Genomic DNA, 24397 nt, shown 5'->3' on the forward strand with positions numbered 1-24397 from the left:
GTGCAGGCCCTGCTACACATGTGTGAAAATCACCACAGAGACTCCGTGCAAAGCTGACTGAGGATAGAGGTCGACCCTGGACTGATAAAGAATGGGAACATGTCTTAGCCGGTGCCACACACATACCACGCAACTCACGATTTAAACTTATACAAACATACATATTGCATAGAGTGTATCTTTCGCCAGACAAGATCAATAAATACTTTAACATCACCTCCTCTGATTGTCCGAGATGCCATCTTCTAGATGCTGACCTACTGCATATACTATGGTCCTTCCCCCTCCTTCTTTCCTACTGGCACACGATAACGGAAACAATCACAAGCAGCACCAACACCGAGGTACCGAACACGTGGGAGGTTTGTATCCTGGGACTTTACAAACGTACAAAAGCTAACAAAGTAAGCACTAGATTTCGCAACTTAGGCCTAATAACTGCGAAGCGATTGATAACCAAGAGATGGAAGCACAAAGACCCTCCGGAGGTACCCCACTGGTTAAAATCCCTAGAGATCTGGGCACAGGCGGAGAGCACTATTCTTCATAGGGAAGAAACGGCTGGGTTGCATATGTTTCCCATTGCACAGGCCTGGGATGATATTCTGAAAGCCCTTACACAGACTAATGCTATGTCACATACACCTCCCATGCAACAGGCGGGAGATGATGCCTAGCGTCTTGTCTGGGTGGAACTGACAGGCTGTACTCATAAGACGCCTTGGCCATGGCTGTCGGGTTGGGCAATGACCTCACATTCCAACATGACACTTCATAGACATAACTTCAGACGCAAGATACCTTAGTGTCCATGCGACTATGCACAGTACAAAAAAAGTAACTCACATCCGCTATGTACACACGGCCCTCGGCATGACTTCAATCGAAAGGCGCATACTACACTTGATACACGTTCCTTTAAGCATTAGATATCTCCTTTTCTTTTGCTTTATTTTTATCAGTTGTGGTTAAAATGTTAAAAACGAAGATGTCTTGTAATCAGTCATGATATCCACTTCCTATCACCCATGCGCTATTGTCTGCTGTAATCCTAAAACTACACTACGTATGGGCCTTGCACCTCTGTAATATTTGTTGTGTCTGCATATGGGTAATTACCGTTGTGAGGAGTCACATGTGATCAACAAGCCCAGCTCCTCAATTAGAGGTGACGGTATGCGTGGGTTGTAGATACCCACGCTAATATGCAAATGCACGTCAACTCCTGCGATACAGATACTGCTTATGTTATGGTTATAGGATGATAATACCTAGAATTGTATATGCAGGGATATAGCAACAATGTTCTTGTAAAAAGTGCGCCATGTACCAATGCTTAGATTGTCTGTTTCAGGAAAACGATAATAAATGTCATAAAGATATTAAAAAAAAAAAAAAAAAAGGAAGCGCCCATCTTCCTGCGTAGCAAGCCATGCCCCCGGAAGTCTTGTTTTTTTAGCCGGGCATAACCCCCTTGGCCTAATCTCGGTTGGCCATCACAACTGAATCCACCCCCAATCCTGTCAGATTCAGCCAGACATTTGAGAATTAGGCTGGATAAGGATCTGTCTTTCACTGCTCAGGCACGATATATCGCCTCTGTGTGTTTTTGGAAGATGAGAACAGCAATGAAATTCAAATGCTTCTGGCCAGAGAAACATCGGAAGAAAGTGGTCCATGATTTGGTTACCTCACACTTGGATTAGGCAAACAGCCTATATTTGGGTCTACCTGCATACCTGACTCCTAGGCTACAAATTATCCAAAACTCCGCACAAGATTGATCAGGCGGGTAATTTTTCATCACTGCATTCCTCTTCATCTGAGACAGCTTCATCGGCTCCCAGTAATTAAGAGGATGGAGTTCAAGTCGCTAATCTTTGCTTTTTGTGCTACCAGAGACTTGGGACCTATGTACCTCCGGAAGAGGTTGAATCAATACCATCGAGATTGGGTGTTCAGATCACAAACATCTACAACTTCTAGGAGTTCCACACTTCTGCAGAGCCCGACTGGGAGGCAGATCTTTTGCAGTACAACCTGCAAAATTCTGGAACTCTCTTCCACCTCACCTTCAGCTGTTGGAATTAGAAATAGAATTTTGAAGAGCACTAAAGACATAACTGCCAGCCTGACCCTCGTGTTAGTTTGCCGTCAGCGTCGGGACACCTCCGAAGAGGTAGCTGTGCGCTTTAGAAATGTCCATTCATTCATTCAAGTATCCAGTTCATGTACTCTCTATGGCTTCCCTGTGCACATACAATATCCAAGAACGGACTTAGATATTATAGAGTTATATCAATTCATGCAGATACGGCCACATATAGGATATAGTGCACCCTTCCTTAGGGCTAGAAGGCCTGCAGTAGGGGTGACTTACCTATACCTCATACAGTGTATGGGGCATGGCACACAGGGCTGTGTGCCATATTGACTCTTCACTTCCCTCTGCACCAAGACACGCAGCCTGCAATGGTAGTTTGCATGGTCTTGGTGAGGGTCTCTGGGTGGCACAATTTGTGCTGCAGCTCTAGAGGACCCTGTTTAGTTCAATGCCCAGGTATCAGGGGTACCATTTACAAGGGACTTAAAGGGGTTCCTAAATTTGTTCCAATCGTGGTACAGTTTTAGGAAAGAGATCTGGCACTGGGAACCTGGTTAGCAGGTACCCAGTGCACTTTCAATTCGAAGTCACATCATACACGAGGCAAATAGTGGTGGCTAACCATGTCAAAGGAGGCACTTTCCTACACCAAGTAACTTTGAGGTCCTGTCACACTTAAAGCCCTGGGTGGGTGATAGGAGTGAAGGAGCATCACAGCCTGTGATTAGCGAGGTCAACGGTGGAATTAGAGTGGTGCAGTACTAATTATAACGGGGAATGGTGTGTGATGGGAAAAGAGGAGTGATGACAGTGTCAGCAGAGTTGAGGGAGAGTTAATGCAGAAATGCTGAAGGAAGGGTATTGTTGAAAGATTTGGGAAAGGGGCCTTTCCTTTCCTTTCCGCTCCAAGAGCCTTGCCTTCATTTGGCCCCAAACAAACCCATCTAGTTCATCCCAAAACTGGGAGTGTTAGTCTAATCTTTGCTGCAACATACCTTTAAGTGCCAAAGTATGTGATCATGGGGAAGGACTTTGGAGTGAAGGCCAGGGACATGTCAGAGTGACTCTCTTTTCAGGCCTTTGTACAGTTTAACTGAAGGTAGTGGGTCTCTCGTCTTACTGTGGCTGCCCGTGCAGATTGCCAAACAGGGTCATTCGGGAATTGCTTTAACCCTTGGGTGGTTTCTTTATACATGAACAATTGTGTGGTGTTAATCATCCGAGATCAGTTGAACATACTCTTTTAAGAGCCGTTGCTAAAAGAGTTTAACGTTCTCACACTTGGACTTCATTATGGTGGGTTATACTCTGCTCTTGTAAAGTTCATTCATCAATTCCAGGTTCAGGTTTGGATTTGCGGTGACCGAACTGCTAGTTAGAAGGTCACAGTGGGGGATTGAAATTCAAAATCAGCAGTTATTAATAGGTTTGGACATTATTGTGGCATTGAACCTCCTCCACTATGCACATATTGAATAGAAATTAGAAATATGCTTAAAATGCTCCCTAAAGGCTATTTTTGCCTAATTTGAGAGTTGCAATTTTGGGCTGCTTTTGGGCTCATACTGGTCTGTGCTGCGATGAAATGCTAAATTAAAATGTAAGCCGCTATGTTGCCGAAGCTGAACACAGGCAAACAGTAACAGAACAAGAAACCAAGAAAAAAATAGTCCCCCAAAGAACAGATAAAGAACCATAGCGTAATGAGACAGTATGTAGTCCCTGCTCCATGGGAGGAACGGAAGAGAAAAAGGAGGGACAAAGAGGCAGGACTAACCACTAGCATGCAATGATTTATAAAGGACACTCAGAGAGACAAATAGCAAGCAATGGGTGGAGTTTAACTCCACAAACCATCTACAACAGGTCGCTAAGCAACAGAGCAAGCACTGTCCAGGCTCGACCTAAAAATGTAATACTCCACTGTAAGATGGTCAATCAAACATACACAGAATTGTCACAGTATGTGCATGGAGGACATGCTGACTTTATGCATCAAAAAGTCTTTACTTCAATAAAAATTCAATTTGAGCTTTCTCAACTCATTTAATGTTATCTGCTTGTATATTCTTTCTGTAGCAATAACTACGTACCATATACTACTCAAAGATAGGGAAATATTGTTCATTTTAAAAAAAGCGATATTTGGCATCACTGATCATTCATGTCTTTTATATGCATTTTCATGTGTTCGGTCAGGTATTTACGCTCTGCATATTTCTTCCCACATGTGTTGCACACAAAGCGTTTCTCTCCAGTGTGTATTCTAATGTGTTTTGTCAAGGATCAAGAGTCAGTAAATCCTTTCCCACATTCAATGCAAGCGTAGGGTTTCTCTCCAGTGTGTGTTCAATGGTGTACAAACATGTTGGACATGAACGCAAAGCACTTCTCACATTCAATACATTTATGAGGCTTCTCCCCGGTGTGCACCTTTTGATGTGATTTCAGTGATCATAGTATCCTGAACCCGCGTCCACATTCAGCACAAATATATGGTTTTTCACCTGTGTGAATTCGCTTGTGCTTAGTCAAATCTCCAGAGTCAGCAAAACTCTTCCCACATCTGTTGCACAGATAGGGTTTCACACCTGTATGGATTCAAAAGTGTTGGTTTAGCTTTTGTACAAATCGGAAACTCTTCCCACATTCAGTACATTTGAATGGCTTCTCTCCTGTGTGCAATCTTTGATGTGATTTCAATTCTCCTGATGATATTAATCTCTTCCCACAGTCACTGCAGGAAAATAATTTGTTTCCTGAGTGTATCATTTGATGTTTCATCAAATTTCCTAGCTGGCTGAAACCCCTACTACATTCACTACAAAAAAATGGCTTTTCTCCTGTGTGTGTTCTCTCATGCTTTCTCAGAGAAGCCTGGTATCTGAAACTCTTACAGCATTCTGTGCACTTGAAAGGCTTCTCTCCCGTATGCAATCTCTTGTGTGATTTCAATTTTACTGATGAAAGAAAGCAATTCCCACAGTCACTGCATGCATTTGGCTTTTCTCTAGTGCGAGTTCTCTCATGAATTCTAGGAGATGGTTCGGCACTTAAACTCTTCCCACAGTCAGTGCATTTGAAGGGTTTCTCTCCTGTGTGCAATGTCTCATGAGATTTCAATGTTGCTGATGAAATGAAGCTCTTCCCACAGGCACTGCATGAAAATAATTTGTCTCCTGAGTGTTTCAATGGATGTTTTATCAATTGATCTAACCGGCTGAAAGTACTACTACATTTACTACATGTAAATGGCTTTTCTAACATGTGTGTTCTCTCATGCCTTCTCGGGGGTGACTGAGAGCGTAAACACTTTCCACATTCGATACATGTATTAAGTTTCACTGTTTGGGTACGTATTTTTCCATGCCATTTTAGATGAGTGTTAGAAATGGGGATCTCTAGTGGGCAGTGGCTGGCGCCAATGTCCAAATAGAGACCCTTCTTCCTAAATTAGAGTTAGGGGGCTACACCCTTTGATAACCCCTACTCAACCCTGTGGTAACGTAGCACGAGCAGACAGGCCTATCTCAGAGGCAGTGTGTGATGCATTTATAACCATACACAATAACTCAGTGAAGACACTAAAAAGGGATACCACACAAGTAGTTAGCGAAAAATAAGAATCTTTATATAGGCTTAAAACACGGCTCAAAAGCGATCAAGGAGCCACAATGCACGTAAATACGGAGTCACTTAAAAAGCAATCACAGCAATCAAAAGCGAGTGAAACGAACTTAGTTCGAGGCCGGGGTCTATGCGACCCGGTGATGCACGATGTACATGAAGGAGAAAGGGCCACGGCACGCAGCTTCGTGAGGAAGCCGCGATGATGACAGGCGGACTCGCAGCGGCCACAGCCCCCAGCTGCGGCGGTCCACGGCATGCGCTCACGATGATCCTGAGGCGGGGATGAAAGGCGGGCACTCAGCACCAACAGCTCCTCAGCTGCAGTGGCCCACATTAGTGATAGCGATGATTCTCGTAGCACAGACAGATGCGGGCTCTCAGCGGCAACAGCTCCTCAGCTGCAGCGGCCCACAATAGTGATAGCAATGATTCTCGTAGCACAGGCAAATGCGGGCTCTCAGCGGCAACAGCTCCTCAGCTGCAGCGGCCCGCGATAGCGATGATTCTCGTAGCACAGACAAATGCGGGCTCTCAGTGGCAACAGCTCCTCAGTTGCAGCGGCCCACAATAGCAATGATTCTCGTAGCACAGGCAAATGCGGGCTCTCAGCGGCAACAGCTCCTCAGCTGCAGCGACCCACAATAGCGATAGCAATGATTTTCGTAGCACAGGCAAATGCGGGCTCTCAGCACAACAGCTCAACAGCTGTAGCAGCCCACAATAGCGATAGCGATGATTCTTGTAGCACAGGCAAATGCGGGCTCTCAGCGGCAACAGCTCCTCAGCTGCAGCGGCCCACAATAGCAATGATTCTCGTAGCACAGGCAAAAATGGGCTCTCAGCGGCAACAGCTCCTCAGCTGCAGCGGCCCACAATAGCGATAGCAATGATTTTCGTAGCACAGACAAATGCGGGCTCTCAGCGACAACAGCTCCTCAGCTGCAGAGGCCCGCGATAGCGATGATTTTCGGCGCATGTTCCCCGTAGTAGACCCAGAGGCTCTGGAATTCTCGACAGAAATCTCACCTGCGAGTTGAATCAACCTCAATGGGAATTCGGAAGGCTGATGGGTGAAGTCTAATGTCCCTGAGACTTCGGCAGGAGGCAAGCTCAAATCAGGCCCTTGGGTAGTTGCTTCAGCAAGATAGATAAAAGTTTCAAAGTCCTTTTCCTCTAGTTACACGGACAGAGGTTCGTCTTGACATCTCGAAGTAACACACCGTGTAGGGGTTTTAGCACAGATATTTATATCCCAAAAGTCTTTGTTCTCAAAAGTCACAAGTCACGGAACCCAGCCAGAACCAGTTCGGGGTCCTCCTAAAGCACGTTGTTTACGAAGCGGCATCCTGCCTTTCAGGAAGAGGGGGTCTGCCATCAGACGCACAGTGGGAGGTGGAGCCATCATTCACCTTGCCAGGCACAGCCCTGCTCAGATCAAAGGGTCACCCCTCCCCATACTCCAACTGCAGATCTCTCTGTTCAATCCAGGTTGGGCTCAGCCTGCCCTGTCCCTCCAAAACCAGACAACCAATACACATAACAGCAGAGCGCACGGGAAGACTTAGGCAAGAAAATACCCACTTCTCCAAAGTGGCACTCCCACACACAGAATATAAAAATAATCCCCACCAAAAGACTCACTCTAACATTCTGAGCTCAGGCATACCAAATTCGATTCTTCAAACATGTTCCATGGGTCAGCTACGGTTAAGGGAATACCAATTCAGACAGTCATTAAACACTAGGGAGCATTCGCGCTGTGGCACTGAATGGCAGTGGCACAGCGCCCAGAGCTTCTTACTCCAGCAAACACAGAGGAAACAAAAGCGAAAGATGGAAGGGAGACCCATGCCAATGGTGCCTGGTCTAACATGTATCCCCTCCAGCTGGAATGTGGGGAGAACTACCCACCCACTTGGGGGTTCTCATCACTCAGGCAGATAAATCTGGACAGACCGTCAGCATTGGCGTGTTCTGTACCAGGGGGGTGTTCCACCGTAAAGTCCATACCCGGTAGGGAAATAGACCACCTCAACAGCTTTGGATTTTCACCCCTTATCTGCATCAACCATCTGAGCTGCATGTGGTCCATCTGAACCTGGAAGTGAGTCCCAAACAGGTATGGTCTCAACTTCTTCAGTGCCCAGACCGCAGAAAATGCCTCACACTCAATGGCATTCCACCTCTGTTCCCAGGGAAGTAACCTCCTACTAATAAAGGCTACCGGTTGGTCTAGGCCCTCCTCATTGATGTGTGGCAGAACAGCACCCACACCATGCTCTGAGGCGTCTGTCTGGACAACAAATTCTTCTGAAAAGTTGGGTGCCTGAAGGACAGGTGCGGTGCACTTGGCAGTCTTCAGGGCGTCGAAAGCTTCCTGACAGGTGTCAGTCCAGTTCAAGATCTTTGGCTGCTTCTTAGAAGTCAGCTCAGTCAAGGGTGCAACAATGCTGCCATACCCCTTGACAATCCTCCTGTAATAACCCGTGAGTCCTAAAAAGGCTCTTACCTGTGTCTGGGTTTTTGGGGGTTCCCAAGCCAGGATGGTTTCAATCTTGGGCTGTAGGGGTGCCACCTGGCCACTCCCTACCTGGTGTCCTAAGTACACCACAGAACCCTGCCCAATCTGGCACTTACTGGCCTTGATTGGGAGGCCTGCTCTGCGCAGCGCCATCAACACTTCCCAGAGGTGGCGCAAGTGTTCCTCCCATGAGGAACTAAACACTGCAATGTCATCCAGGTAGGCGGCGCTGAAATCCTCCAGCCTAACCAACACCCTGTTGACCAACCTCTGAAAGGTGGCAGGGGCATTCTTCATCCCAATGGGCATCACCCTGAACTGGTAGTGCCCATTCGGTGTAGAGAATGCTGACCTCTCCTTTGCCCCATCAGTCAAAGCGATCCGCCAGTACCCAGACGTCAAATCAAACGTGCTGAGGCACCGTGCAGCCCCTAGCCAATCGATGAGCTCATTAGCTCTAGGGATGGGATGTGCATCAGTCTTCGTGACTGAATTGAGACCTCGGTAGTCCACGCAGAACCGAAGTTCAGCGGTGGCACCAGGCGCTGCAGCTTTTGGTACCAAGACCACTGGGCTGGACCAGGGGCTGCTAGAGGACTCAATCACCCCTAAAGCACACATTTTGGAAACCTCCTCCTTAATGCATGCCCTAACCCGGTCAGCCACTCGGTAAGCCTTGTGCTTAACAGGAGGACTGTCCCCAGTGTCCACTTCATGGACACACCAATCACTGACACTAGGCACCAGGGAGAACAGATCACTGAATTGCCCCAACTGTTGGCGACAATCACTCTGCTGCTCAGGGGTCAGTGCGATGGAGACAACCACACCCTTCACTGACCCATCTTGCTCCTTTGCACAAAGGAGGTCAGGGAGAGGTTCATTCTCCTACTCCATCTCAGCATCTGTGGCCAGGAGCATGCCCACTTCGGACCTCTCAAAGTGGGGGTTCAGGCGGTTGACATGCAGGACCCGCAAGGGGTTCCGGGGAGACAGCAAGTCCACCAAGTGGGTAACAGGACTCTTGCGCTCCACCACCTCAAATGGTCCGGTCCACTTACCTTGGAGCACACAGGGCTCCACTGGGGCCATGACCAAAACCTTTTGACCAGGCTGAAACTCAATCAGAGTGGCATTCTGATCATGCCAGCGTTTCATCTCCTCCTGGCTGGCTTCCTCAGAAAGCTTTCTGAAACGCCGAGTCTGGTTCCTGAAGGCCAGCATGTTACTAAACACATCCTGGGGAGGTTTCCTGGGAGATTGCTCCCAGCCTTCCTTGACCAGACTCAGAGGCCCTCTTACCGGGTGACCATAAAGCAGTTCAAAGGGGCTGAACCCTAGGGACTTCTGTGGCACCCTAGGGACTTCTGTGGCAAACAACAATGCCCCATGGACTCTTCCAGGCCCATAATAATGCCTTTGAGGGTCCGGTTGAATCTCTCAACCAGCCCAATATCTTGGGGGTGGTAAGGGATGGCAAACTTATAAGTTACCCCACACTCCTCCCACAGAGACTTCATATATTTGGAAATGAAGTTAGTACCCCTATCAGACACCACCGCTCTAGGGAACCCCACATGGGAGAAAATCCCCATCGGTGCACGTCTCACCATGGGGGCCGTCACTCTCCGGAGGTGTGTGGTAAATATTCTTTTTACCTTGACTGAATTTCATACTGAATCTGAAACAAAGTAGAATAGCTCAAAATAACAAGAGGCAGAATCCGTGGTATAAGAGATTTTCTGAATGGGCTTTATTCCAAAATGGCCGACTCGAGTGGTGGCCTTCAGGTTCCGTCACCACGAGGGTTCAGGAAGTGAAGTACAATACTTTATTGACAAGAAGTAACTTTTATAGGTCACACATTACAATGAAACGAATGCAAAAGGCGTAACAATTGATAAGAGAAATGACATATTGGTACGTAATCGAAACTAGGCGTAATAAGGAGCAGAAAGAAACATGATTGGCTCTGATTATCATGCATAGGTGGATCTATAAGATAATACTTAACATAGATGCGCGCGCAGCAGCATGACGTGTGATTGACGTGCAACTAGGAGGTGAAGGGGACTTGACATTTAGCTCTACATGTGGAGACGAGAAGTCTGGGGGGTCAAGTCAACCTAATCCCAAATCATATCTAACATCCTATGTTTAGAGAACTATGTTATCCACAAGAAAAGACTCTCGGACAGAATCTATTCTATACTGACTGTGTGCGTGTACAAGCGTCTAAGTGTCTATATGAGATGCGAGGGGCAGAAAACTTTCCATGGCAACAGGGCTATGAATTACTTGCAGGAGGACGGAAAGGCCGAGTCCTTTGCTTGCGAGCTAAAGGAAATGTTTACCTAAATCACTGGACAGGAATGCATCGGCTGAAGAGCAAAGTAGATAATTCGAAGGTGAAATACAGCTTCTTGGCAGGCAGGCAAAACTGGCCGAGGCAGGCACCGTTAGCTGCACAGGGAGTAGGACAAAGTTCATGGATACAGATGCGAGCTCAAGCTGAAGCTGTCAGAGACAGAGAGCAGGGAAGGCTTTGAGGACAGAATCGGGCCTACTTGCCTGAACTGTAAAAATGGAGTAACTTAGCCATATAAAGTCGGTGGCCTTTCATACTTAGGAATCGAATATCCAGCCCATTGATGGCGGATCTGACAGAGAACATGTTGGCGGTGGACGCACATATGTTTGCGTTTGGAAACTGGAACTGGAGGGAACATACATGTACTTGTGACATGCACATAGAACCGTTGGGGTCCAAGATAGGGGACATAACTGATCAGGAAAATCCACATTTCCACATTCCCTCCTTGTCCCCTACTTGCCCTTCAAGAGATATCAATCTTCATCATTCCATCGATTTGCTCATGGAGCATCATTTCTTCTTCCTTCTTCTTCCGGCATTCTGAACGAGAACTTTGATATGGGATGCATGATGTGGCACACAGACCACAAATCGCTGGTCCACATTGCAGGCATAAACAACAACTAAAGAGCATAAGAAGGCCAATACCTAGGAACGATAGAACTCTCCATCCCCAAGCTGATATTACACTCCAAAACCACCCGGACCACGTCCAAGTGCCTGGATTCTCGTGTATCTGGCTCACAATCTTATGAAGGCGTGTTATAGCTTTATATACAGATGGCGAATTTTCTGGTATGAATATGCAGCAGCTGGATCCGATGACCCTGCAAGCTCCGCCCCTATCGGCCAGGATGACGTCAAGGACAAGACGATTCTGGAGAACAACAATTCTCATCACTGATTGTTCCTCTGTCAGATTGCCTAGGGCAGCTATAGTCTCGTTTACTACAGCTTCGAGAGTCTTGGTTAGTCTACGTATCAGCTTACTATTTGATATTGTACCTATATAGGGAAAGATACCTTTATTGAAATCTACATACTTGTCCCATGCCGTCTCAGTATAATCGACAACTGGGAGATCTCTTCGCTCTCTATTGTGTACTAAATGAACATTCCGATAATAATCAGGGGGGGCTAGGAAAACAGGTGGCAGAAGGAATGCTATGTAACAGGTACCATCCCAATCTAGAGGCAGACGCATATATGCCGTCTGACCACATATAAAGTAAGAATGGCGAGAAGCTCTAAATGAAGATTTACCTTGATCACTATATTCTACTGTAGTAACGCATTGGCTATGGCCCATATGTATGGAACCAACTTTTCTTACACATAATTCACCCTTAACTGGAAATACTGACATAGTGGGCAGAATTAGTTCAATTTCGGATTTGACATTCAGAATCATAAGATTAGGTGTAAAATTACCTAATTTATACACTTCGTTTTCTAGATCAGTTCCTGTTCTACTGGGGTGGCCCTCCTTATTAGGATGACAGACTTTGAATAAAACTAGATTCAGATTTCCCCATATCCAATGTTGTTGATAAACTGCTGTGTCTGGGTCTATGGAATTTAGTAAACTAAACCATGCTCCACAGGAGCCATTGTGTGTGAACGGATGTGGAAAGAAAGGCAGAACTCCTTTGTTATTCTGATAGGGAGGGAGTCGGCCACACACCCAACAATTGGTGGCATTACTAGTCTGATGGGAATGATGTAACATACTAATGAAAGTGTTATTGCGCAGCGCAAGTCTATAAGATAATTCATGTGGCGGTAGGTCACTAAAAGAATGTTCAGCAGCAACATTATAAACATGTCTAGAAATAGGATGATATATGTGCAAAATCACACTCGTAATAATTATTAAAACACTCAATAAAAACAAAATTAATAATGTCCTCATACAGTAGCTACGCAGTGATTTACAATACGCCTGTTGTTTCAACATTTCTCGGGTATTTTCTCTACTCAGGTCCAAGGGATACATGTCGGAGACAATTCAACCGCTTCACCTTGGAGAGGACTTAAACAATCAAATTGCTCGACTGTTTGGGCCTAAGCTTTAATTTATAGCACTGAGAGTCATTCTGTTCAACAAAAGGAAGTTTTGAATCAGTCTGTGAGGGAGTGCAGGGCACAGTGTCTATATCCGAGGATAGTCCATGAAATTTCTTAATATGGCTGGAGTGTATCCAGCCCTTGCGGCCCTCAACTTTCACGGCTGTTCTTGTGGTCAGCAGGACTAGCTTCGGTGCTTTCCACCTGGGCTCCAACTGGGTCTTCCGATCAAAATTTCTCACAAACACCAGATCCCCCGGAGCAACGTCATGGGGTTTCACCTCAGTGTTGTCAGGAAAAGCTGCAGCTACCTGTGAACGACAAGATTGTAGTGCAGACATCAAGGAAGCCAAGTAATCTGTCAGCATATTACAATTGACATCAGTTATTTTACGTGGTATAGGCGTCCCCCACATATTTGGTGGCCTTCCGAAGATCACCTCATACGGGGATAGCCCTGTTCGAGAGTGTGCTACCATTCTTATGTAAAATAGTGCAACTGGTAATGCTACTATCCAGTCAACACCTTTCTCCTTACATATTTTAGACAATCTGATTTTCAAAATTTGATTATGTCGTTCCACGAGACCTGCTGCCTCGGGGTGTCGGACACAGTGGAATTTCCACTGATATCCCAACAAAAGTGAGACATGTTTCATTAATTCGGATGAGAAAGGCTGGCCGTTATCTGAATATACAACACGTGGCAAACCGTACCGCGGGAAGAATTCTCGAACTAACTGTTTGGCAGTAGTCGGGGCCGTGTAATCTGATACTGGGTACGCCTCAGTCCATCGGGAGAGAGCGCAGACAACTACCAGAACATATTTGAATCCTCGACATCGTTCCATCTGGATATAATCCATTTGGAGTACTTCAAAAGGATGATCAGGAGTCTGGAATCCACCCTGTTCTACGGGAACACTTTTTCCTGGGTTGAACTGACAACATATCATACAGGTACGGACTTTTTGTTTAGCTGCTGCTCGTAAATGTTTGTTGAACCAAATGTGTTGAATGCTATCTAGCATAGCTTTCTCTCCTAAATGCGCTGGGCTGTGAATTGTAGCTATAATGGCTTGGACCATAGAGTCAGGAAGAAACCATACAGATTTCTCCTTCGTCATCCATCCCTGATCTGTCTGGATCCCTCCTAGTTCAGTCCATTTCTTTAATTCTTCTGCAGTAGCATGTGTCTGTATGTCAATTACGTCAAGTGCGGGATCCTTAATTGTCATACACTGTGTTGGTGTCTGAACTATTGGCTTTGTCATGTCTAATGTGCGATTCTGAGCAGTCTGTTTAGCTGTTCTGTCAGCTAAATCATTGCCTTGAGAAATGATATCAGTAACCTTCGTGTGTGCTTTACATTTCATAATCGATATGGCAGTTGGTAGATGTATTGCGTCTAACAAGGCATGAATGAGGGTTCCGTGCTGAATGTGGGCACCATGGGAGGTTAAATAACCTCTCTCTCGCCACAGCACGCCGAAGTCGTGTACAACTCCGAATGCATAACGTGAGTCAGTGTATACATTAACTTTCTTATTTGTGGCTTGAATACAGGCTTGTGTTAGGGCAATAAGTTCTGCTGCTTGGGCTGACAAAGTATCTATACAATTTGTCTCAATAACTTCAGTGTCTGTTGTGACTGCATACGCGGCCACTAAGTCTCCTGTACTTGCTCTCATGCACGATCCGTCTACATACAACGTCAGGTCTGGATCTAACAATGGAACGTCTGTCAAGTCTTGTCTAGGTTTCGTCTTTATTTCAATAATTTCAACACAATCATGAGCTAGTGGGTCTGTTCCAATTACAGGTAATAGTGTAGCAGGATTCAATGTATTACACCGTCGGATCTCTATGTGTGGCTGAAACAATGTCAGTTCATAACCGGTAAGTCTTGCTATGGTCAAGTGTTGTGTTTGTGTTCGGTTCACAAGAACTTCTACTGCATGTGGTACTTGTACTGTCAATGGATGTCCTAACACTATGGCATCGCTTTGTCTGATTGCTAAAGCTGTTGCTGCCACTGATTTCAGGCACGCGGGCAAAGCCTGAGCTACGGGATCTAATGTACTGGAAAAATAAGCACATGGCTTGCGTGATCCTGCTTGATCTTGAGTGAGTACTGACAAAGCAGTACCTTCGCGTTCTGTAACAAAGAGTGTAAAATGTTTGCTATAACATGGTGTTGCTAAAACAGGTGCTTGGCATAAAGCTTCCTTTAGGCTTTCAAAAGCTTGTGTATGTTCCTGAGTCCAGGGGAGAACAGTCGATGTGGCTGCCTCCTGTGTGGTTAACTGAATGAGTGGTTTTGCTAGAAATGCGTACTGAGGGATCCACTGCCTACAATATGAAGTGAGGCCTATGAAAGCCCGCACCTCCTTTTGTGTCTGGGGTATTGACATGTTAGCAATTAACTGGATGCGATCTGGTGTAAGCTGCCTTCCCTCCTTGGACAGCGAGTGACCAAGATAAATAACTCGCTGGACACAGAATTGCAGCTTAGAAGGAGACACCTTGTGCCCCTTGTCGGCTAGAAAATGTAAAACTGTCAGAGAAGCCTTTTCACATTCAGGTTCGCTTCTCGCGGTGATCAGCAGCTCATCGACATATTGAAGCAGTGCAGTGTTAACTGGCATGTGGATACTGTCAAGTTCTCTTTTCAGTGCTTGGCTGTAGATGCTGGGGCTTTCTGTGAATCCTTGGGGAGCGCGTGAGAATTTAAAGCTGCGCCCATTTAAACTGAATCCGAACAAATATTGGCTTTCCGGATCTATTGGGACGCTAAAAAAGGCATTCTTGAGATCAATTACAGTAAAGAATGTTGCTTCGGAATCAATTGCTGTCAATAATGATGATATATCGGGGACCACAGGAAATTGTGGCACAATGCACTTGTTTAGTTCACGCAAATCAATAACCAATCGGTATACTGGCGGAGCAGTAGGGTCAGTTCGTTTAAGAATCGGAATTATCGGCGAATTACATACATTGGAGTCTGTTTCTACAACTACTCCTTGGGCAATTAGCTCATCAATGATTTTCAACAAAGCCACTACAGCATCTTGCGGTAACTTGTATTGTCGCATTCGTGGTAATACCACTCCTGCCTTGAGTGTAACTCGGTATGGTGTAATGTTCATGTAACCAACATCAGTAGGGCCTTGTGCCCATAGATGCGCTGGTAAAGTCTGTAGTCGGGGATCCATGTCTCTAGACACATAGTGACCTTTAAAATCACGTAAAAACAACCTTATTCCTCCCGGAGAACAACATATTATGGCTCCTAGGGCTTTCAGAGTTTTAATTCCTAACAGATTTTCTGGGCATGATTTAGTAAGCAATAAATCTGTAGTTTGTGTCAAAGGTCCTATCGTAAGTGGAAGAGGCTGTGATACTTCATTAACAATAGGTTTTCCTGAAAAACCAAGGGAAACATTTTGAGAGTCTGAGAGGGGTGCCCCTGGAACTTCACTACGTTTTATAGTTGTTCGACTTGCCCCTGTATCGAGTAAGAATTTTCTATCTTGACCTAATAATTCACTATGTACATAAGGTCCGTCTTGATCTACAGGAATCTCGATAAGCGGTAAGTCAACTTCCCTCTCTAGGCTGGTTCATGCGTAACGCTGATACTCAGGATATTCATACTGTGCAGTCTGATACATTTGTCGTGTTGTGGTTTGTGTGGCAGTAACAGGCAACGGTGGTGCAGCTGGCACAAACTGTATTGGCTGTTGTGCGGCTGGCATGGCCTGGGAATGCGGCATAGCTCCTTGTTCATTCTGATCTTGTCTGTGTGGCCGTGATCTTTCTTGTGTTTTACCTATGGCGATATTATGTTTTAAAACTGGACAATCGTGTACGTAATGACCTGGCTTTTTGCAATAATTGCATGTCCCTTTTACTGGTCCTGCTGAATCGGACTGTGTCATACCCTTTTTATGTCCTTCAGCCGGTACTGTCTGAGACACTAGCATTTTCATTTTTGTATCTTTCATACGTCTTTGTTCGTGTTCTTGTTCATCTCTAATTCTATTGTGATGATACTGTAACATTTGTAGCATTTGTGACGGAGTGTTACTTTGCCAGGTACTCTCGAATTTCAATATTCTATTCTTTACTGGAGGTAAAGCATTTTCTACTAATTTTGTCACAAATAAATGTGGATACGACTCACTACTTGTTTTTATACCACTATTTATTCCAAAACATTTTTCAAATCGGGCATAATAGTCACTTGTGTCTTCATCATGCTTTTGTTTACAGGCCGTGATTGCACCCCAATCTTCCTTTTTCGTAGTTAATAAACGTGGCAGTACTTGTACTAGTAAACCTGGTAATGCTTTGACTTTATCCCCGAGCCCTGAACCTGCAGCTCGGGCCTTTTCTTCCGTTTCTAATGCTGTCCAATCTATCTTTTGGTCTCCCACTTCCCACTCTTTTTCTTTCAGTTTTTCATAAATGCCAGCAGGTAAGAGCACCTTTAATATCGTCATAATATCAGGATAGGTATACTCTCCCATCAGCAACATGTCCTTAATTTCTCGGTGTAAACCCGCTGGGTCTTTGTCATGACTTGGTACTACTTTCTTCATTTCTAACAATTCAATTTTTGATATGGGTGTGTATACAAATACACGGTGAAACTCATTGTCTTCGCCTTTTATTGGGTGCACTTCTCGTAAGGGATTTTGTCTATCCATATAATACGGCGTTCTTTCTCTGCGGGGCAGTGAGAAAGAATCCGGATTTACAAAAAGGACATACTGTTTACGTGACACTAATATTTCCTTAATTAACTTGTTACTAGAACCTCTCCATCTGTTCGTGAGTAGTTCCGTTAATATATCAGGTAAAGGACCAGGGTCAGCATGTTGGCTCTTATATAGTATAAGGAGTTGCTGAATCATATAGATTCCAGCTAAACGTTGTTCATCTGCACTGAGGTTAAAAAACGTGTGTGCTACGGTCTCATCACCGTATTTTTCAGGACTGTCAATCCAGTGAACGGCTGATCTGGCTAATTCTTGCTCATCCATGGAATCGAGGAGATGGTAACCCCTTCGTTCTCGTAGTATTTTATCTGCGGCTTGGAACAAATGTTCAGGAGACTTTAAATTTATTACAGGCGTCGGATACGTTCTGCTATTATTTGGACATACAGAGTGTATGGGATCAGAAAAGCATCTAGTATTATTACAGGATCTTCCTCTGCCTACGTATGCTATGGTTTCTGACTGTCTTGCGGAATTCCCTGATTCGGAGACTTCATCTTGCTCGAACTCGTCTGTTTCCAATCTTTCTTCATGAATACGTTCTATTTCCCTACGGATTTTTCGGCACATGGCTATTATACAGTTTTTCTTATCGTGTCTCCCTTCTGATATATTCTGGCTCCATTTTGTAAGAATAAGCATTGTATTCGGGTCTACCCCCGGACGGTCTTGATTTCTGATCACGCAGTTTATGAGGAAACGTAACAGTTCCCCCTGTATCTCTACTTTCTGGAATTCCATAGCTCTGTTAATACATTCTGGGTCTCGCCCTGTTTGGACAAAATGATATATTTTATCTAGATGCGTAATCATTCCTGGTAACCTCGCTAAATACTCTGCGGCTCGTCTGATACGTAATGATGCCAGGACCATTTCGTCCTCTTTACCGACCACCGGGTCATATCTACAATCTATAAGGAGTTCCTTAAGCGTACGTTCACTTACGAATTTGGGTGTACGTGAATGCGCTGATTCTTGAAAAACAAGTTTATTTATTCTAGGTGGCGTAAAAGTATTGCTTGCACCTCCCGTGGCCCCTTCAGGGGTGTCGGGTGTGAAATGGATTCGTCGAACGTGATACAGCAACTATAGGTGTCGATACCACTGTAGAATCGATTGCGGGGACAGATGCGGAAACAGATGTGCTTGCCGGAGCTCGTGTCGGGACTTGCTGTTGCACGGGGACAGATACCTGATCCTGACGTTGAACCCCTCCGCCAGACGGTCTATGTGGTGTGGGGTTAGCATACTCGGGAGCTGCGTCATCTAGATATGAGGAAAGAAAAACATCTTCTGCGGTTCTGGGATGCCCTTTTGGATGTACCTTAATTGGAAATAATGGGGGTGGCAAGTCTTTTGGCATCTCTGGAACAGCCTTAGGTAGTCCTTCGGCTAGGAGGGGGTACATACCACTCATAAGAGCGTTTCTTTGTCTATCTACTTGTTCTGATTTCACTCGGATACCTTCCTCAATTAATACATTTTCTTGAACTTCCTTTGAACTCTCTTTACTCCTCTCTTCTTGTCTACGTGCTTTTTCTGTACGTCTATGAGATTCTTTACGCCATAACTCAACAGCGTCTTTCTGTGACTGTCTGACTTTTCTTTTCCATAACTCTTCCTCCACTTTCATGATGCACTCTGCATCCCAGGTTCCCGCTGCGGGCCACCTTTGACTTTCCGGCAATCCCTTGGTATAATCTACCCATAGATCAAGAAACAATATGGCATCTAAGCCATGCTTGTGATACATAAAATGCCCTGGAGTGTCCCTAGGAGGAATAGGGACGGCTTCTTCAAGCACCCCTTTTCTGGTAGTAATCTGTCTTAACTTCGAGAAGAGCGGCATCTTGACAACTGATCTGATACTTACTCTTGAATTCACTTAATACGAAAAACACAATAATGAACGGTGAACAATGAACAATCATTCACACCACAATATGCAAGACATTCGAACACTTTAAACATTAAACATTAAACATTTTAAAAATGACCGACGATGATGACAGTCTGCATAACTAATCACCAAGCTGAATTCCTGACAATAACTGAATACTTCGGAATACTTGATATACTGCTAAACAGTACATATACACTGCTAAACAGTGCAGACCGGATTTGTGTACCCAAATCCGTCTTGACCGGCACAACCTATGTGCTGTCAACACGCCTCCCCGGCGATGGTACTCACCGAGTAGCTCCTTGAAACGGAAGGCCTCAGAGAATGAACGGGACTCGATGACTGCGGACAGCGGACCCTCTGGACATCGGGATTTCGAAAACCTGGTGGGCCTCTGTATACCTCGGATCTTGCTCTCTCAGCTAGGCTCTGGTCGGGATACTTCGCACTTCTCACCGCCTCGTCTGGGTTGATCGCAGCCTCAGTCGCCCCCGCTTGACCGGAGGGAGCTTACAGGAAATCCTGCTGGTACGCGTTTATGGTCCGTCCAGCTGTGGCAGGAGACCGGGCCTGCAACGCACCGCCGGCGTGTGAGATGAGAAAGTGTCCCTGTTCGGGCGCCATTATGTGGTAAATATTCTTTTTACCTTGACTGAATTTCATACTGAATCTGAAACAAAGTAGAATAGCTCAAAATAACAAGAGGCAGAATCCGTGGTATAAGAGATTTTCTGAATGGGCTTTATTCCAAAATGGCCGACTCGAGTGGTGGCCTTCAGGTTCCGTCACCACGAGGGTTCAGGAAGTGAAGTACAATACTTTATTGACAAGAAGTAACTTTTATAGGTCACACATTACAATGAAACGAATGCAAAAGGCGTAACAATTGATAAGAGAAATGACATATTGGTACGTAATCGAAACTAGGCGTAATAAGGAGCAGAAAGAAACATGATTGGCTCTGATTATCATGCATAGGTGGATCTATAAGATAATACTTAACATAGATGCGCGCGCAGCAGCATGACGTGTGATTGACGTGCAACTAGGAGGTGAAGGGGACTTGACATTTAGCTCTACATGTGGAGACGAGAAGTCTGGGGGGTCAAGTCAACCTAATCCCAAATCATATCTAACATCCTATGTTTAGAGAACTATGTTATCCACAAGAAAAGACTCTCGGACAGAATCTATTCTATACTGACTGTGTGTGTGTACAAGCGTCTAAGTGTCTATATGAGATGCGAGGGGCAGAAAACTTTCCATGGCAACAGGGCTATGAATTACTTGCAGGAGGACGGAAAGGCCGAGTCCTTTGCTTGCGAGCTAAAGGAAATGTTTACCTAAATCACTGGACAGGAATGCATCGGCTGAAGAGCAAAGTAGATAATTCGAAGGTGAAATACAGCTTCTTGGCAGGCAGGCAAAACTGGCCGAGGCTGGCACCGTTAGCTGCACAGGGAGTAGGACAAAGTTCATGGATACAGATGCGAGCTCAAGCTGAAGCTGTCAGAGACAGAGAGCAGGGAAGGCTTTGAGGACAGAATCGGGCCTACTTGCCTGAACTGTAAAAATGGAGTAACTTAGCCATATAAAGTCGGTGGCCTTTCATACTTAGGAATCGAATATCCAGCCCATTGATGGCGGATCTGACAGAGAACATGTTGGCGGTGGACGCACATATGTTTGCGTTTGGAAACTGGAACTGGAGGGAACATACATGTACTTGTGACATGCACATAGAACCGTTGGGGTCCAAGATAGGGGACATAACTGATCAGGAAAATCCACATTTCCACAGGTGGATGGCTTCAGGGTACCGGGTGGCATGGTCCACCAAGATCAGGATGAACCTGTTGCCCATGACTGTCTTGGGGTCCAGAGGCGCCACAATGTCAATGCCCACTCTCTCGAATGGGGTACTGACAACTGGAAAAGGCTGGAGTGGGGCTTTGATCTTCCCCCCACACTTGCCTGGCAAGTTTCACATGTCCTGCAGTGAGCATCTGAGCTTCTGCGGATCTGGGTCCAATAAAAGTGGGTGACCAGCCTCTAGAAGGTCTTGGTCTGCCCCAGATGTCCTGCCAATGGCACATCATGAGCCAACCCGAGTAGGAAGGCTCTGAAGCACTGGGGTACCACCAGCACACAGGCTGACCCAGGCTCAGCAACCTTAGGCTCGCTGTAAAGGAGGTCATTCTCCCAATTGACCAGATGGGACCCTGACTGATCACCTGCTGCCTGGGCTGCAGCCTGTCGCCGCAGCCTCTCAAGAGAAGGGCACGTTCTCTGCTGGTCACAAAATTCCTCCCTGGTGGGCCCTCCTTCCTGCTGCCAATGGGTCAGCCCAGGCAGGTCCCCCAGTTTGGCTACTTGGTTCCCTGTAGGCTCCAGGGCATCCTCTTCATCGTCTGCTCCCTCCTGGACCGTGGGAACTATGAGGGCCGGTTTCTCACGCCCCCTACCCTTTCTCTTTAAGGCAAGGGCTTGGGCCATACTTTCAGGCTCCAGGTCCTTCTGAACATCCTTACTGGCTGCCATGGACCGAGTGGTCGCGCACGCCCTCTCCGGCAGACCCAGCATTTCCAAGTGAGATTTCCTCTCCACCGTAGCCCATGGGGAGTTCTCTAGATCGTTGCCCAAAGGACAGTCTACCTGCATGGCGGTTCTCACAGTTACTTGAAGAGTTCCTGAGACCGCCCCCCCACTCAAAGGGAACTTGAGCCATCTCACACTGGCTCTCAGAGTTGTCTGCGGACACTACTGGGCAGAATGCATGGGGGACAACCTGCTCTGGGGACACCAACCAGGACCTGACAGCAGTCACACTAGCTCCTGTGTCCCTCAGAGCCTCCACCCTATGGTCATTGATGGTCACCCACTGCCTGTACTTCTTAGTGTTATCAGGCAGTGTGGGGTTAGGGACCTTCTCAAAGTCTCCTAGCGAGTTAAGGGTCAATTCTATAGGATCCCACCCCTCTTGGGCACCCATCTCCTCCCCTCCCAGGGCTACACTAGCAAGCTGGCGGGTTGGTGCACGGGGGGGTGCATTGAGGTACCTCTGGGGACACAGGGGATCATAATACTGGTGGCCCACTTGACCAAACTTAAAACAAGTAAGCGGCCCCCTATGAACAGGCCTACCTTTCGGGGGCACTGGCTTCTTCTTAGGCGGAGACTGGGACACCACTCCTTGGTTCTCTTGGGAATTACTTTGGGGCCCTCTCTGGAACTCCCTCTGTTTACCCCTGTCCCCCCCACTTCTCTGCTGGGGACCCTGCCCACCTTTGGCGAAGTCTCCCACATGACCCTTGCGAACCTGGGTGCTCACACAGCGGATCCTCAGCAAGCTTCCCAGGGTTAGTTAGCTTGCTATCAACAAGGTGCTGGCGTAGCTCTGGAAAACAGTTACTAGCTAAATGCTCCCATGCAAACAAATCATACAGTTGCTCAAAAGTTTCTACTTTGCTTCCTTTTACTCAGCAATCCATTGCTCTGAAAAAAGACACATATTCAAGTGGTACCATCTAACTTCTTATAGGTTCTAAATCTCTGCCTGCACATTTCTGGGGACAAACCATATCGCGTCAACAAGGCCTCTTTCATATGGGCATACACTATCCTGCTCTCTTCAGGCAGATCCAACAGGGTATCCCTCCCATCACTCACAAAGCGTCCCCACAACCCCGCTCCCCAATCCTTCTTAGGGCCCCGGTGGCACACCATAGCTATCTCGTAGGCGGCAACCCATTGCCCAATATCTTCACTCTTACGGAAATCCTTGATGACATCCTTGGGTATATAAACTCTACTCTCGATAGGTACTAAAGGTATGCTGCCACCAGAGGGGAAGATCTCTAGACTCTTAGCCTTGATCTCCAGCTCCCTCAATACTCTCTCATGCTCCAGTTTCATTTTATCAAGTTCAAATGCCAACCTGTTATTCTCAATATCCAACTTTTTACTCTCTATGTCCTTCTGACCTTCTAATTTGGCCATCTCGAAACTATGCCTCCTATCTCTCTGCCTGTCCTCCATCTCCTCTGGAGACAGGCTCTTTGAGGACACACTAGTACCTGGACTGGAAAGTGCTTTACCTCCCACTAAATCCACTTCGTCATCCTGCTGCCCTCCAGCATTCTCTCCCCCGTCCACAGGCTCTCCCCCATTCCCAGGGGACTCCCTTGCCTCTAACGAGGCCTTTAGCGCCTTCTGATACCCCTTCTTCCTAGAGAGACCTGCAATAGGGACGGTGAATTGCTTGCAAAAAGACTTTAGCTGTTTGGCAGTGTAGGTTTCTAACCTCTCTTACTCAAAGGTGAGATACTCCGAAGCATTGGATGTTGGCTTACCCATTGTAGAAATAACTGGCAATTACGATCAAAAATTGAACTAAATTAAAAACGTATGTGGTTGCGTTTTAGATCTGAACTCACTAGTAGTGTACACCAGTTATTGTATGCGGATCACAAATGCAAGTCTTGATCCTCACCGCTGACCACCAATGTTAGAAATGGGCATCTCTAGTGGGCAGTGGCTGGCGCCAATGTCCAAATAAGGACCCTTCTTCCTAAGTCAGAGTAAGGGGGCTACACCCTTTGATAACCCCTGCTCAACCCTTTGATAACGTAGCACGAGCGGACAGGCCTATCTCAGAGGCAGTGTGTGAAGCATTTATGACCATACACAATAACGCATTGAAGACACTATGAAGGGACACCATACAAGTAGTTATCGAAAAAGAAGAATCTTTATATAGGCTTAAAACACGGCTCAAAAGCGATCAAGGAGCCACAATGCACATAAATACAAAGTCACTTAAAAAGCAATCACAGCAATCACAAGCGGGTGAAACGAACTTAGTTCGAGGGTCGCGGTCTATGCGACCCGGTGATGCACAATGTACCTGAAGGTGAAAGGGGCACGGCACGCAGCTTCGTGAGGAAGCCGCGATGATGGCAGGTGGACTCGCAGTGGCCACAGCCCCCAGCTGCGGCGGTCCGCGGCAGGT

General features: G+C 46.2%; 1 pseudogene; it reads right to left on the reverse strand.

Annotated features, from left to right (window-relative positions):
• Positions 1–4390: 4390 nt before the first annotated feature.
• Positions 4391–23385, reverse strand: LOC146863578 (uncharacterized; annotated as a pseudogene).
• Positions 23386–24397: the final 1012 nt, after the last annotated feature.

Source organism: Triturus cristatus, chromosome 2_1 (genome assembly GCF_964204655.1).
Source record: "Triturus cristatus chromosome 2_1, aTriCri1.1, whole genome shotgun sequence".
Lineage (NCBI taxonomy): Eukaryota > Metazoa > Chordata > Amphibia > Caudata > Salamandridae > Triturus > Triturus cristatus.